Source organism: Callorhinus ursinus, unplaced genomic scaffold (genome assembly GCF_003265705.2).
Source record: "Callorhinus ursinus isolate GAN/ISIS: 27379988/994484 unplaced genomic scaffold, GSC_fseal_2.0 scaffold11, whole genome shotgun sequence".
In the NCBI taxonomy this organism is placed as follows: Eukaryota; Metazoa; Chordata; class Mammalia; order Carnivora; family Otariidae; genus Callorhinus; species Callorhinus ursinus.
Genome location: NW_027397073.1, coordinates 45,665,432 through 45,679,068, shown reverse-complemented (window position 1 = coordinate 45,679,068; position 13,637 = coordinate 45,665,432). Strand labels below are relative to the sequence as shown.

The 13,637-nt window shown below is 36.9% G+C and overlaps 1 protein-coding gene across 4 annotated transcripts in view; it reads right to left on the bottom strand.

Moving 5' to 3' along the window:
• Nucleotides 1-13,637, bottom strand: part of ZNF521 (zinc finger protein 521) — a 272,409-nt gene that overhangs the window by 229,516 nt on the left and 29,256 nt on the right. The window lies entirely within an intron of this gene.

The window sequence follows — 13,637 nt, the reverse complement described above, 5'->3', positions numbered from 1 at the left end:
CTTCCAGGTAGGGATGGAGGATTACCTGAGGATTCCTCAAAGCAGCATAAAAAGCACAGGCCAGAGAATCAAATTTAAGTTCTTAGCATAGCCCCCCACCCTCATGGCCAGACCCTACTTCCCTTCCTGGTTTAACCAACCTTCAAGATGGCCCCCAATGATCCCCATCTCCTGGTATTGATGCCTTTCTATAATAATTGTCTCTCGTATCATACCAGAATTAGTCTGTTAGTCTGTGTGATCAGTAATAGAATTTGGCAGAATTAATGGTATGCCACTCCCATGATTAGGACATAAATACACTGCAAGTTCCATATCCCTCCTGCTCCCTCTCTTCAGAGTACTTGTTCTGAAGAAAGTCAGCTGCCATGTCATGAGGTACCCTGTAGAGAGGCCCATATGGTGAAAACCTGAGGTGTCCAATCAGTAGCCATGTGATTGAGCTCAGAAGTGAATCCTCCAGCCCCACTCAAGCCTTCAGATGGCTGCAGCCCCAACCACCTTCTTGACTACAACCTCATAAGAGACCCTGAACCAGAATCTCCCAAGTAAGCTTCTCCCAAATTCCTGACCTCCAGAAACTTTAAGATTGTTGTTTTAAGTCAGAAAGCTATAGAGTAACTTATAACACAGCAACAGATAATACATTCATATTATCTCACTAATTCCCTATCTTGTACTTTTCCTCTTATTCGAAGGTGCCCAAGCAGACACTACTCTGTTTTTTCCTACCTCTCCCTTGTTCTTCTTTCTCTTTTATCTGCCTGAAGTGTCCCCCACCCCACCTTTCTTCACCTAGCTAACTCTTTCTCATCACTAACAGCATCATGTCATCCAGGAAGCCATCCCTAAACCTCCAGGTTGGACTCAGAGAGCCACTCTCAACCATTTTTCTCCCAGAAGATCCTGGGCCCTGATCCCTGGGTCCAGCCTTACTGGACAAAGAGTAGGACCTTGATAAATGTTTATTGAGCTGAATTTGCTGACAAATGCACAGTAGTATTTGGGAAAACCAACTAATGAGAGGTGCTATTCATTTCACTACCTCTGCACAGCCTTTCTCATGTAGCAAGAAGTTATGCCACATACTTTTCATTATACTAAGCCACACTGCAATATCTAATCAATATAACAGTATTTGTATTAACAAAAACCTGCTAGTTTTTTGGGTGTTTTTTTAAGATTTATTTTATTTACTTTAGAGAGGGAGAGAGAAAACAGGAGTGGCGGAGGGGCAGAGGGAGTGAATCTTCAAGCAGACTCCCTTCTGAGCATGGGGCCCCATTCCAGGACTCGATTCCATGACCCATGAGATCATGACCTGAGCTGAAACCAAGAGTCAGATGCCTAACGAACTGAGCCACCCGGGTGCCCAAAGCTTGTCAGTTTTATTTTTTTAAAAAGATTTTATTTATTTATTTGAAAGAGAGAGAATGAGAGAGAGAGAGAGCACACATGAGAGGGGTGAGGGTCAGAGGGAGAAGCAGACTCCCTGCTGAGCGGGGAGCCCGATGCGGGACTCGATCCCGGGACTCCAGGATCATGACCTGAGCCGAAGGCAGTCGTTTAACCAACTGGGCCAACCAGGCGCCCCAGCTTGTCAGTTTTAAACCAGTGTTCACAAGAAGAAAGCTATCACTATTTAGTTGTGAGGCACCAGCTTAAACTCTGCCTATGAGGGACCACAAGCAAAAACTAAGGCAAAGCATGGTTCTTTGCTCTTTTGTGAGGGCTGAGGCAAATGAACTGCGAAGGGCAGGCAGTTCCCTTGAGAAAGGAAGCAATGGGAGGAGGGAAAAATAAACTGAGGTGAGGAGGAGGGCCTGCATTCCATTGTGCTGCTTGATAACCATACTATCACTTCAGGCTGAGGGACAAAATAGTATCAATAACTCCAAAAGAAGTTTCCCATAGATTTCCACAGGCCAAAGAGGATGATACCTCAGGTACCAAGAAGTAATTTTACATTTAGAAGACTGTATCTTTTCTCCCAACACAGACAGGTGCCTTGGAAAAACAAAAGGAAAACACAAACCTGGAGGCTAAGGCTTGTGCCCTAAAAATAAAGTCCTGGGGAGGGAAGAAAAGCAAAAGGTTAGTGAGCTTGGGGGGTGGGGTGCTAATTATAGGGAGCATACATTCAGAAGAACAGGAGGAGCAAAAGATCAATTCAAATATTAGCTCTCAGATAAAATTTCAGAGCTTTCTTTTTGAATTCATGATAATATATAATATTTAATATAAAATAATTAAACCAGATCATATAGTCACAGAACACTGCTTTCTGATAACCATTATAAAACAGGGTGAAAAGCAAAGACTTTGCTTGGAAAATAAAATTACATATGAGAAATCGTAAGCACATGACAGATTTGACAGATTTGTTTTCAAAAAGATTATAAAAGCATTCTCAACTGTCGACCTCATAATTTAATTATGATGGGGAATTTTTTTATAAATTAAACTATAAGACTTAAGCTGAAAGCCAACCTCGGTAAGAAAAACATACACTTCAAATAATTCGTAAATTAAATGGAAAAATGTTTTCTTGATACAACAAAAAAATTCATCTTAGTGTTTGAATGTGTAACAGTGTTTTTCTAGAAGAATATTTCTTTTAAACCATTCTAACAATGATAACCTTCTCTACAGAAAGCCTATTTTGTACGAATGATAGAGATAGGTAAATTGGTGGTTGCTTTTGCTTTTATTTTCTGTTTATAATGAGCTCCTAGTGTACAGGAGATCTGAATATTTACCCTCTGTTCCAATATCTCCCACATCAGAAAACCAAGAGCTCTGGGGTCATTAAAATGGGCACAATTCCAAGAAAGCCACATAAGATCGACCAGCCTTCATTATGTAGATACTGATATGAAAATGGACATTTCTCAAGACTAATTAGAATTTTTACTTGGAAAACAGTTCAGTGTACATGCCTACTGTATGCATCTTAGTATTAATTATGCATTTAAAGATTAAAGTTGATGAAGCTCATCACCCCAATCATCCTTGTCTACATTTTTATTTAGTCACCAGGGGGAGCTAATACTGCTCTGTGGGTAGGTAGAGTCAAAGAATTAGATTTTTTTAAAGAGGGAAAAATTAAATTGCTGTGGTAATAGATATCATTCAAACGAGGTCCACAGTGTCCGTAAGACAAACCTATCATGCATGCAAAAAAAAAAAAAAAATTAGGTATATATCATTTTGTTGTTGTAAAACAAAGAAGTTAGAAAAAACTAAAAGCCATCAATTAGTAGAATCTTGCTGTGGTTAATAGAGGACATATATAAACCTAGTCATTTATGGATGTCTTCTGTCCCATTAGGGTCTTACACCATCCAGATTTACCACATTTGTCCATTTGTTGTACTGACCCTGTTATTTTCTTGGTTTGAAGCACTACTATGATTCTACAGTCTAGCAACTAATCGTTTGCTCAAAAATATCCCATATAATTACATTATAATTAGCATTGAAACAAATGTTTTTTTATCCTTTGGCTTCAAATATTTCCTTCTGTTCCAAATATATTTTTTAGCACTTTTAATGTGTGTTCAAAGAGTTCTACCCAATAATCTACTTAAATTCATTCTACAATTCACCCAGGAGACACAATCCCTTTAAACTTTGAGAAGCTCCAGTTGGAACAAAGAGGGGAAAAGGGTTCAGAGTTTGTGGAATAATCACCTCTAATCGATCAATTTCCCCTGAAGGTAAAGCTGAAAGAGAGAAGGAGTGAAGAGTTCCAGTCCAATTCCTTGAAGTTTAAAGGAACTAAGCCCTGAGGCACAGTGTAGAATGATTCTTGCCTTCCCCTCCCAAGGCCTATTAAGAGGTCATGGATTTACGTGACATTGCTGCCATTCCCCAAAGACAAGATCCCCACCATAGACTTCGCACAAAGAGAAAGAATGGGGAAACAGTCTACTTTTAATACTCCTTTAGCAACTCACCACTCTTTAAAGGAAGCATCCTAAGTAGAGTAATGTAAAAAAAAAAAAAAAAAAAAAAAAAAAAAAAAAAATTAAGTGCAGTCGTGTAAAAATGTAAAAATTCAACATGTTAAGTTTTATGATGTTGAATTTCAACATAGAGAACAGGCTACATGTGGCAGAGCCCTTGTGTGCACACGACTGTATCCAAATTGCTACGCACTGCCCTGCTTGTAAGACAGAATGGCTGCATAGGGCCTAGGAAATAGTTGATCTCTTTTAATTCATCTTCCCCACAAAAGAGGCCCCACTGTTTCCACATCCCAAATACATCCCTTCATTTATAATTTTTACACTTCTCCACAGGGACAAACTGACAGCTTTAATTACCATCAATGACCATCAAGGACGCAGTGGAAATTCTTGAAGATATTCTCCCATGGATTGTGTTCTTGACATTTTATTTACAATTTTTGGCAAATAAATCCTGAAACCACAGAATTAAGTGATTATATATTCATTATCAATTACACAACTAAGGCAAAACCATTTATCTAAAACAGTTGTGGTTCCGCAAGACATCCAAAGGTAACAATGTTTTCTACACAAACAAATAATGCTAATTTTTTCTTGGATTATATTCATTTCAAAATGCTAATTTCAAAAACCTCAAATTAATCAAGGAGCAGGTAATTTGCAAGCACAGTTATAGCTAATACGTGACATCCTCCAGTTAGGTTCTACTTGTAAAAAAGAAAGCGAATGCACCCATTTATTTTTTATTTCTAGCACTTTCACCCTTCAGGAACTTTTCATTCATAATCGGTAGCTTTCTTGTGATGCACAAATTATTAAAGCAGGCTGAGAATAACAACACCAATTTCAAAATGCACATCAAAAATACAAAGAAATATTTCTTAAGTTACCCCTTCAACATTCCAACTATTTAATTTTATTAAATTAATACAGGTAATAACTCATTCACAGTGGGAAAATGTAACTCATCAGTACAGTCCTTTTATAAATCCCAATTACAGTATACAAAAGCATTCAAAGAGTGTCAAGAAAATGGACCAAAAATGATTATTTTACATTCATGTTTCGATAGAGAATTTCGCAAACAAATATGTCAAGAAGAGAATGGTAGACTACATACTAATATCAAACGTTCTGTGTGAAAATAACAAAGCTTTCATAGCGGGTAAGAGCTTCACTGACCCTTCCTCCAAAATCAGAAAAAGGAGTTCACTCGGCCAACGGCTCAGAGGTTGGAACCAATTAGGGAGGATTGCTTTTTCTCTGGTAATGTATAGAATTTAGTCATGGCCCTGCCAGACCATGAAAATGACATCCTCAACCCCACCACTTTATCTAAAACTGAGAGGGGCAGAGATTAGTGAGCTGTTTTACACATGATGTAGCATACCGTAGTCAAGAACAGTGGTCTCTGAAATACAGGGTACAAATCCTAGGATAGAGAAGATGCTCTGAATATTTAGAAATCAATCAGAACAGACACCAGCCAGAAACAAAGCAGACCTTCCTGAGAGCAGTGATAAATAGTATCCCCATCAGCCTGGGCGCCCTTGTTTTTCCAGTCCCTTCCCACGGCTCAAAATAATGCAATCTACCGAGCCCAGTGAAAGAGCCTTATGGATCATATTTTTAATGTTAATTAATCTAATTTACACAAAATCCTCAAAGTTTGACAAGTGATTTTTAAAGTCTTCTGTGACAAAAACTGCAGAATATTGATAATGGGGCACAAGTAATCGTCAAGAAAATGGCAAATCTGGCTGCTTCCACTCCTAGTAAAAGCTGTTCATCAGCCATTGTATAAAAGAGGGAAACAGTTTAATCAGACCTGACCCAAAACTGGCAAAAAACTCTGACATTATCGGGAAAGTTATTTGAAATATGGGCTTATATCCACCATTGATAATGATGAACTTCATTGGGAAGTGTAATAACACACATTCGCTCTTTGGGTGGTTCCGTGAGACAGAGCCATTAAAATGAATTGTCAAAGGGTGCCTGGGTGGCTCGGTCAGTTGAGCATCTGCCTTCGGCTCAGATCATGATTCCAGGGTCCTAGGATCAAGCCCTGCATCGGGGTCCCTGCTCATTGGGAATTCTGCTTCTCCCTCTGCCCTCTTCCCCTGCTTGTGCTCTCTCTCTGTCAAATAAACAAATAAATTTAAAATAAAATAAATTAAAAAATAAAATGGATTGTCAAAAAAAGTGAATCTGGACCAGGACTTCAAAACAACATAAATTTATTTTAAATACCTCTGTATTTCATCTTGACCTCAGTTTTCAATTTCTACTTTTGTGAATGTTGTATATATGTGCATCTTTGAAATGTATTGGTGAGTATGTATGACAAAGATGCATACTAAATTCTTTCTTATCAAAAAGTTTGGAAACCACTGGTCTACAAAATAAGAAGTGTGAGGAGAAGTGGCTAGGAATGGAACTGATGGAGGCCAAGAAACTGCATTTTGGGGGCTTAGGGGATTTGGAGAAAAAAAATAGGCTAAAAAATAAAAAAATAGGGGTGCCTGGGTGGCTCAGTCGGTTAAGCATCTGCCTTTGGCTCAAGTCATGATCTCAGGATCCTGGGATCAAGCCCCACGTCGGGCTCCCTGCTTAGCAGGGAGTCTGCTTCTCCCTCTCCCTCTGTGCTTGCACACACTCTCTCTCTCAAATAAATAAATAAAATCTTAAAAAAAATAAAAAATATTTTAGGTAGGAAACAAGGAATTGATCAAAATGGAGGGAAATAAAAAAATAAAACATACAATGCCTTAAGCCTAATTATATAGAAATACATAATTAATACATATAAATGATTAATAAAGTATGAATAATGAATTAATACAGAAATTAATACAGAAATATGCAAATAAAAGCTATACACCTTAAACATAATTTATATAAACTAAAAAGTTAAAATATCACATTTATTTCATGTAATTTATTTCAACTAATGCCTTAAAAAGGAAAACAAAAAAAAGGTCTTACAAAGTTTCGATATGCTTCCATGAAAACAGTGCCTCATTCCATAAAATATTCAGTTTCCTTATTCCCTTTGCCAACAGAACTAGCTGTTAGAGTACTTGATTTTGGGGTGGAAACAGCCAGTCTTTAATTTACCACAACCATATAACACATGTACAATCACTTTCACTTCTTAAAAAAATTCTTTGGGAAAAAAAAAATCCAGATGTTGCAAAGTCTTCAGTTCCCAAAACCTACCGAAGCTTCCCAGAAGTCTCATAACTTTTAAAATCAAATTAAGGGAACACATCATTTGATTTGATGTGCAGCATCTACTCCTCAATTCAGTTCATTTTCCTCAAAAACGTGAGCCTGTACAGTAATAATATTTGTAAAGGAGCCACAGATACAGCTAGGGCTTTAAAAATCTGGTCTACAAACATGCTCCCCCAAAGTCTGACAGCCTTGCTGTCATATGCATCTCTACTTACTCATCTTACCAAGAGTATGGCGGGCCAGAGGGTTAAGAACTAATACAATGCCATTCAGGTTTTTCTGCATTTACACCCAGGCAATTCGCATTAATGATGTGAAAGAACACTTAACAGACAACTCAAGTTTGCAAATTAGCAGGAAAGAAGAGAAAAATGACTCAGAACAAGCATACAGCATTACCAAATGCACTTTACACATTTATCCTGTTAAGTGTAGCGTAGTTTTGATGATTTACAATGCTGGTTAGTACTCAGTTTTGTAAGCATAGGAAAGTCTCCGTAATCTCAGCCTTCCCCATAGCACCCTGCTATTAAACCTTTGTTGAGAAGTGTGATGAGACCCCTCTGGCTTCCAGCCCTCCCCACCCCCTGAGGGAATTGGCAAGAAATGATAGGGTTTGTGGATTAGTAAAATGAGAGGTTCTCTGTGCTTTTCCTTCTTTAAATATATATTTTGATAATCTGTCTTCTGCATCAGAGAGTCCCAACAGCATTAGACTGTTGATTTTCCTCCCTTCCCAGCCTCCAGGAAAAAGAGAGCAAGCCTGGGTCAGGACAGGTGGTTTCCATCTACTGCTACAATTGAAAAGTGGGATTTAATTTTTTTTCTTTCCCTCTTCCCTTTATTCCTTCAAGCAGGGATGATACATAACTTACTTACACATGTTGGATTGAAAACAAGAAGAAAATTGCACCATGAGACAAAAAAGAAAGAACTCCTCTTGATGTGAGCCCCTTCGTCCCTGCCTATCCTTAGGGACAGTTTTGTTTCCTAAATCAGGGTGCTTGTCCAGAATAGTGCCCACATTCCAGAACACCTCTCAGTGATGAATTATGTGTATGATCCCTTAGATCTCTAGGTCCCCAGTGGCTGAGTTCAGTTGAGGTTACTAACATCTACTCATGAACTGATCTGGGGCATACTTAATCCACATGATGACTTTCAAATCTGGGTCAAGAATTGGTCATCTTGCTCCATATTTGAACTTCATTTTCTAAGGCTCAGTCTACTCTGGGGTCACTTGGCAAGGCTATAGCAGGATTTCAAGACTTTTAACACAGAGTGAATCAGTTTTCATCTAGGCAGGCTCCCCAAGGAATGTGCCTCACCCTTGGGGATGAACATCACCAAAGGAACAAATCTCAAATTACCTAGAAACCCTCAGCTACAGGATGGAAATAATCTGAAAGCAGGGTATCTACCAGTTCTCTGACAATTAAACTACCCTCAGTAACTCCCATAAGTGTCAATCCACAGAATACCTCAGTTTTCTGTTATTTTACAAATCAACAAGTTTTAAGAGTTTTTTCTCTCCTAATTCTACTCTACAGTTAACCCATCAGAACATTACTCAGAATTCCCTCTTTCTTCATGTAAACTGTTGACCAAAAAGTCTTCAGGTTTATGGTATAGCTGGAGAGGCCTACACATATAAGTAAAGACTTCAAGGCTAATAGAAGGGAAGGCACAAGGAGCAAGAAAAAAATGAAGGAAGCGGAGAGAGACTGTAAACCAAGGAGAAAGGAAGCAGAGAAATAGGGACAATAAAAAAATGAAGAGTCTTTAAGAAAGGACAGGAATCTGAGGGAATGAGCAAGGATACAAATGGGGCTAGAAGAAGTTAAAAGACAAAGAAAGTGAAAGAGAACAGTGAGAGAAAGAGTAAATTAAGAGGGGGGAAATAAACTAGAAATACCCTCCTTGCTAAACTAACACTTTGTACATCAGGGAGAAAAGAAAAACAGAAGAAGAAGAAGAAGAAGAAGAAGAAGAAGAAGAAGAAGAAGCAGCAGCAGCAGCAGCAGCAGAAGCAGAAGCAGAAGCAAGTAGCAGCACCAGGAAAAGAGTTAACTCAAGAAGCAGGAAACATGAATTGGAAGAGCTGGATGTCCCAACTTATATTAAAATGATTTAATCAAAGAGGAAGTTAAAAGCATCACATTACTTTTTTTAATTAAAATACTTCCAAGGATCTTTAATCTTTTTCAGATTAGTCTGAAGGGTACTCTTAGCCAACTCAAGTTTCAACTTCAACACCTTCAACAAATGTGAATGGTTGCTGATTTCATTTCTCCCCCTTTTCTCTCTCTCTCTAATCCTCCACTTTTGCTTTTCCTCATCAATCCTCCACCCTCCCAGAGAAATCATCCTGAAACAACAGCAAACATGACCAAGTCTTATCAGATTTGCCTTTCCTAGAATGTGTTGGATTGTCACAAATAAGCCTCTGTTTTCCTACCTTTGATTAAAATGTTGTGGTATGTGAGCAAAGACTAGATTCCCTACTTTTAGAAAGTTTAAGATCAAAATAAACCAAATATTTTATCAGGGTGAGCGTTTTTTCATTTTTGAAGAAAAACAATATTTAACCCATAAATATCTTCACCATACCATGTGCCGAAAATCGAGCATTTTCTGCACTGATTATTAAAGTTGTGTAATATATAAAGGAATATGTATTGTATAATATATAAAGTTGTAAAGAAATAGTATCTTTTGTTTCTATTCTATTTCATAAAGCTGAACATAAGGATAACTATGTGGCAGAAATTCGATAAAAAAAAAACACTAAATAGAATTTAAGGCTTGTTTAACAACCCACTCTCACCTAAGGTAAGATTCCTTGCTAGCATAGTATATACTAGCCATGTCAGTCAAGTCACTATGTCTTTATTCTAACAGTAGTGATGATTCTACATGAGTAAAGCTCCTTTTAAATCACCAGGTATTCCACTAAAAACAGAATTATATTAATTGTCTTGCATTTAATGGGACTTTCCAAAAATTATGCATTCCAAGGGATAAAAAATGCATTACATGAAGTCAATTAAATGTATATGAGCTAGAAAATGCAAATAAACCCACAAAGAATATCAATACACACCCAATAGAATGCTAAAATTAAAAAGACTGACAACACAAATGTGAGCTAGGAAGCACAACTGGAACTCTCAAATATTGCTGGTAAGAGTATAAAGTGGTGCAACCACTTTGGGAAAAGGTTCAGAAGTTTTTCAAGTTAAACACATCCCACCACCCCTCTCCCACGACTCAGCAATTCTATCTCTACTTGTTAAATCAGGAAAAATAAAACATATGTCCACATAAAGACCTACATAGGAAGGTTGACAACTTTATTCAGAAAAACCAAAAACTAAAAATAACCAAAATGTCTAGCAGTGGGAGTATGGAAATAAATTATGATATATTCATATTATGGAATATTACTCAGCAATAAAAAAGAATACCTTACTCATATATACAACATGGATGAATCTCACAGACATTATACTGAACAAAAGAAGCTGAACTCAAAAAAAAGAGTACATACTGTGTGATTCACTTACAAGAAGTTCTAAAACTAATCTGTGGTTAAACAACTTAAAAGCTAGTTGTTTCTGGTGGAGCATTATTGATCAGAAAGGGGTACTAGAGAAATTTCTGGGATGCAGGAAATTATCTCTAGAGGGATGTGGGTCATGTGGGTATATGTGTTTTGTCAAAATTCATCAAATTGTACACTTATGATTTATAAATTTCACTGTATGTAGATGTTACATTAAAATTACAGCACTAATAAACAACTGTGAAACTAGTTAGTTGGTCTGCTTATCATGATGATATGAGTAAGCAACTTTGAAATGGCTTAGGGTATATTCTAGACTCAAGTAAATGAGCAAACATATTGAGGATGATGAAGCTAGGTTCTCACTGCCAAAGACTGTAGTAATAAATATGGAGAGGAACCTGGGATGAACCTGACGTGTTGGATTGAATTAGAAGCATCAATATGAACACATGAGTCTTATGTGTATATTATATTAAATTTACATATACACTTCCTAATTCTGTCTGCTGGAAGGCTCTATAATCAATGATATACCTACAGCAATGAACACACCTAGTGCCCATATCTTGGTTTCTAAATACCTTTCTTCTTAAAAGAATGAGGGCTCCTTGGAAAAAAAGGCTAATTATGGGACTGGGGACAAGAATATGATGAGCCTGGGGCATTTGTGTGCAGCCAAAACTAAGGTAAGTCCTCAAATAATGATGAAGACATATGAAACCAACACAAGATCCAGTTTGAAAGGATTCCTGTTGGCTAAATCTCAGGCAATCTGAGCATCAAAATAATGACAGTAATAAATTATGACCACTGAATAAAATAAAATCCAAAAGCCCATAGTGATACAAATAAACAAATGAGTGAATGAATAAGAAAGGAAATTGTGGTAGAAGGCTAATAACTACAAAAATTTATAGAGTTAAAAGGATGTTTTACGAGGATGAGGATATTTATATGGGGTCAAAGCATCTTCCCACAAATGATTTATCACTTACAAAGGAAAAATAGTAACTTTATACTGGAGAAAGTTGGTGGACACCAACCTTGAAGAAGTATTCAATGTTAACATCATCAACAATGAGGACAAATCAGCATCACCTGCTTCTAGACCTAATGCACTGAGAAGAGCACAACATCATTTTGATGGTGTTTCTGCCACAGAATGATGTAACTCGAATGTAATCACAAAGAAACAAACCCAAATACAGAGAGGCATTCTAGAAAGTAGCTGACAGATACTCTTCAAAAATGTCATGGTCAAGAAAGACAAAGAATGGCTGGGAGATCTTTCCAGGTGAAAGGAACAAAAGAGACATGACAAATAAATGTTATACATGATCCTGAATCCTAGACAAGAAAAAAAAGCTATAAAGGACATTATTGAAACAACTATTCGAATTTAAATATTGATCATGGATTAGATAATAATATTCTATGGTATTAAATGTGAGCTTTCCTGATTTCAAGAAGTATGCTGTGGTCATGTGAGAGAATATTTGTTCTTAGGAAATACATAAGATATATTTAGAAGGGTATGATGTCACCAATCTTTTCTCAAATGATTAAGAAAAAATTAACAAAAGATAAAGAATGATAAAGTAAATGGGGTGAAATGTAAATAATCATTGAGTCAGTGAATGAGGTAAATAGTGCATGGGCATTCTATGGATTACTTTGTAATTTTTCATAAGTTTGGCACTATAACAAAATAAAAGTTATTAAAAATCCTAAAAACCACAAAAAATATGTATTATGGCCAATATTTATATATGTAATATCAATGCTCAAACTTAAGTTCCAACCAAGAGTAATGGGTTTTCTGAAAGAAAGAAGATTCTACGGCCTTAACTTAGTCACTGTAGTCCCTTCTTGGAGAGCCACAGTGCACTTTAATAAAGAAGTCTATTTAATTGGACTTAATCCAACATTTCCACAAATATCTATTCAGAAACCCTGACTAAAATGGAACACCTTTTAAAATCTTACAAAAATATCAATCTTCTATGGAAAACAGTTGGAGAATCATTTGTTTACTAAATATGTTTCCTATACATGGGTAATTGAAGAAACATTTGTGCTGGGAAACAAAGAGAGAAAGAAAGAGAGTTACAGACACATGCACACAGCCAGAGAATGTCAGCTTCAAATAGCAAGAGAAAGATTACATGAATCTAAAAAAATACATCTACCTAAAATGTCCCACTCAGGCTGATATAGTCTGTTCTTGTAGGATGTTACTCAAGAGGATAGAAATTTGGCAAACTGAGTTTTAGTTTTATTCAACCATTAAACTGAACATGTTGTCATGCTAATTATTATTTTAAGTCGGATCCATCCCATGAACTGCATAGCAGAATAGCGTCCATGCCTTTGTGGGAATCTACTGTGGGCCAGGCACTGTACAAGGCTCAGAGAATACAATGACAAATAAGATACAGTTCCTGCCATCCATGAGCTCGCAGTCTAAAGAGGGACAGAGGGAAGTGAACACATGTAGTGGAAATTGTGAGATGCAATAGGCAGAGAACTCTGTGGGAACACAAAAAGGCACCAAACTCAGGCAGAGAGGCATCAAGGAAAGTTCCCCCGAGGAAGTGATATTTACATCAAAATAAGTTAACACATGCTACATATCTTTGAAAAGATATTCACAAATATATATTGAAAAAATATTTAACTTTATTTTAACCATCATGTTAGATTCTGAACCCCCATGGCATCACTATAGTTAGAAAAAGAGAGGGAGAGAAAGAAGAAAGGAAGGAAGGAAGGAAGGAAGGAAGGAAGGAAGGAAGGAAGGAAGGAAGGAAAGAAAGAAAGAAAGAAAGAAAGAAAGAAAGAAAGAAAGAAAGAAA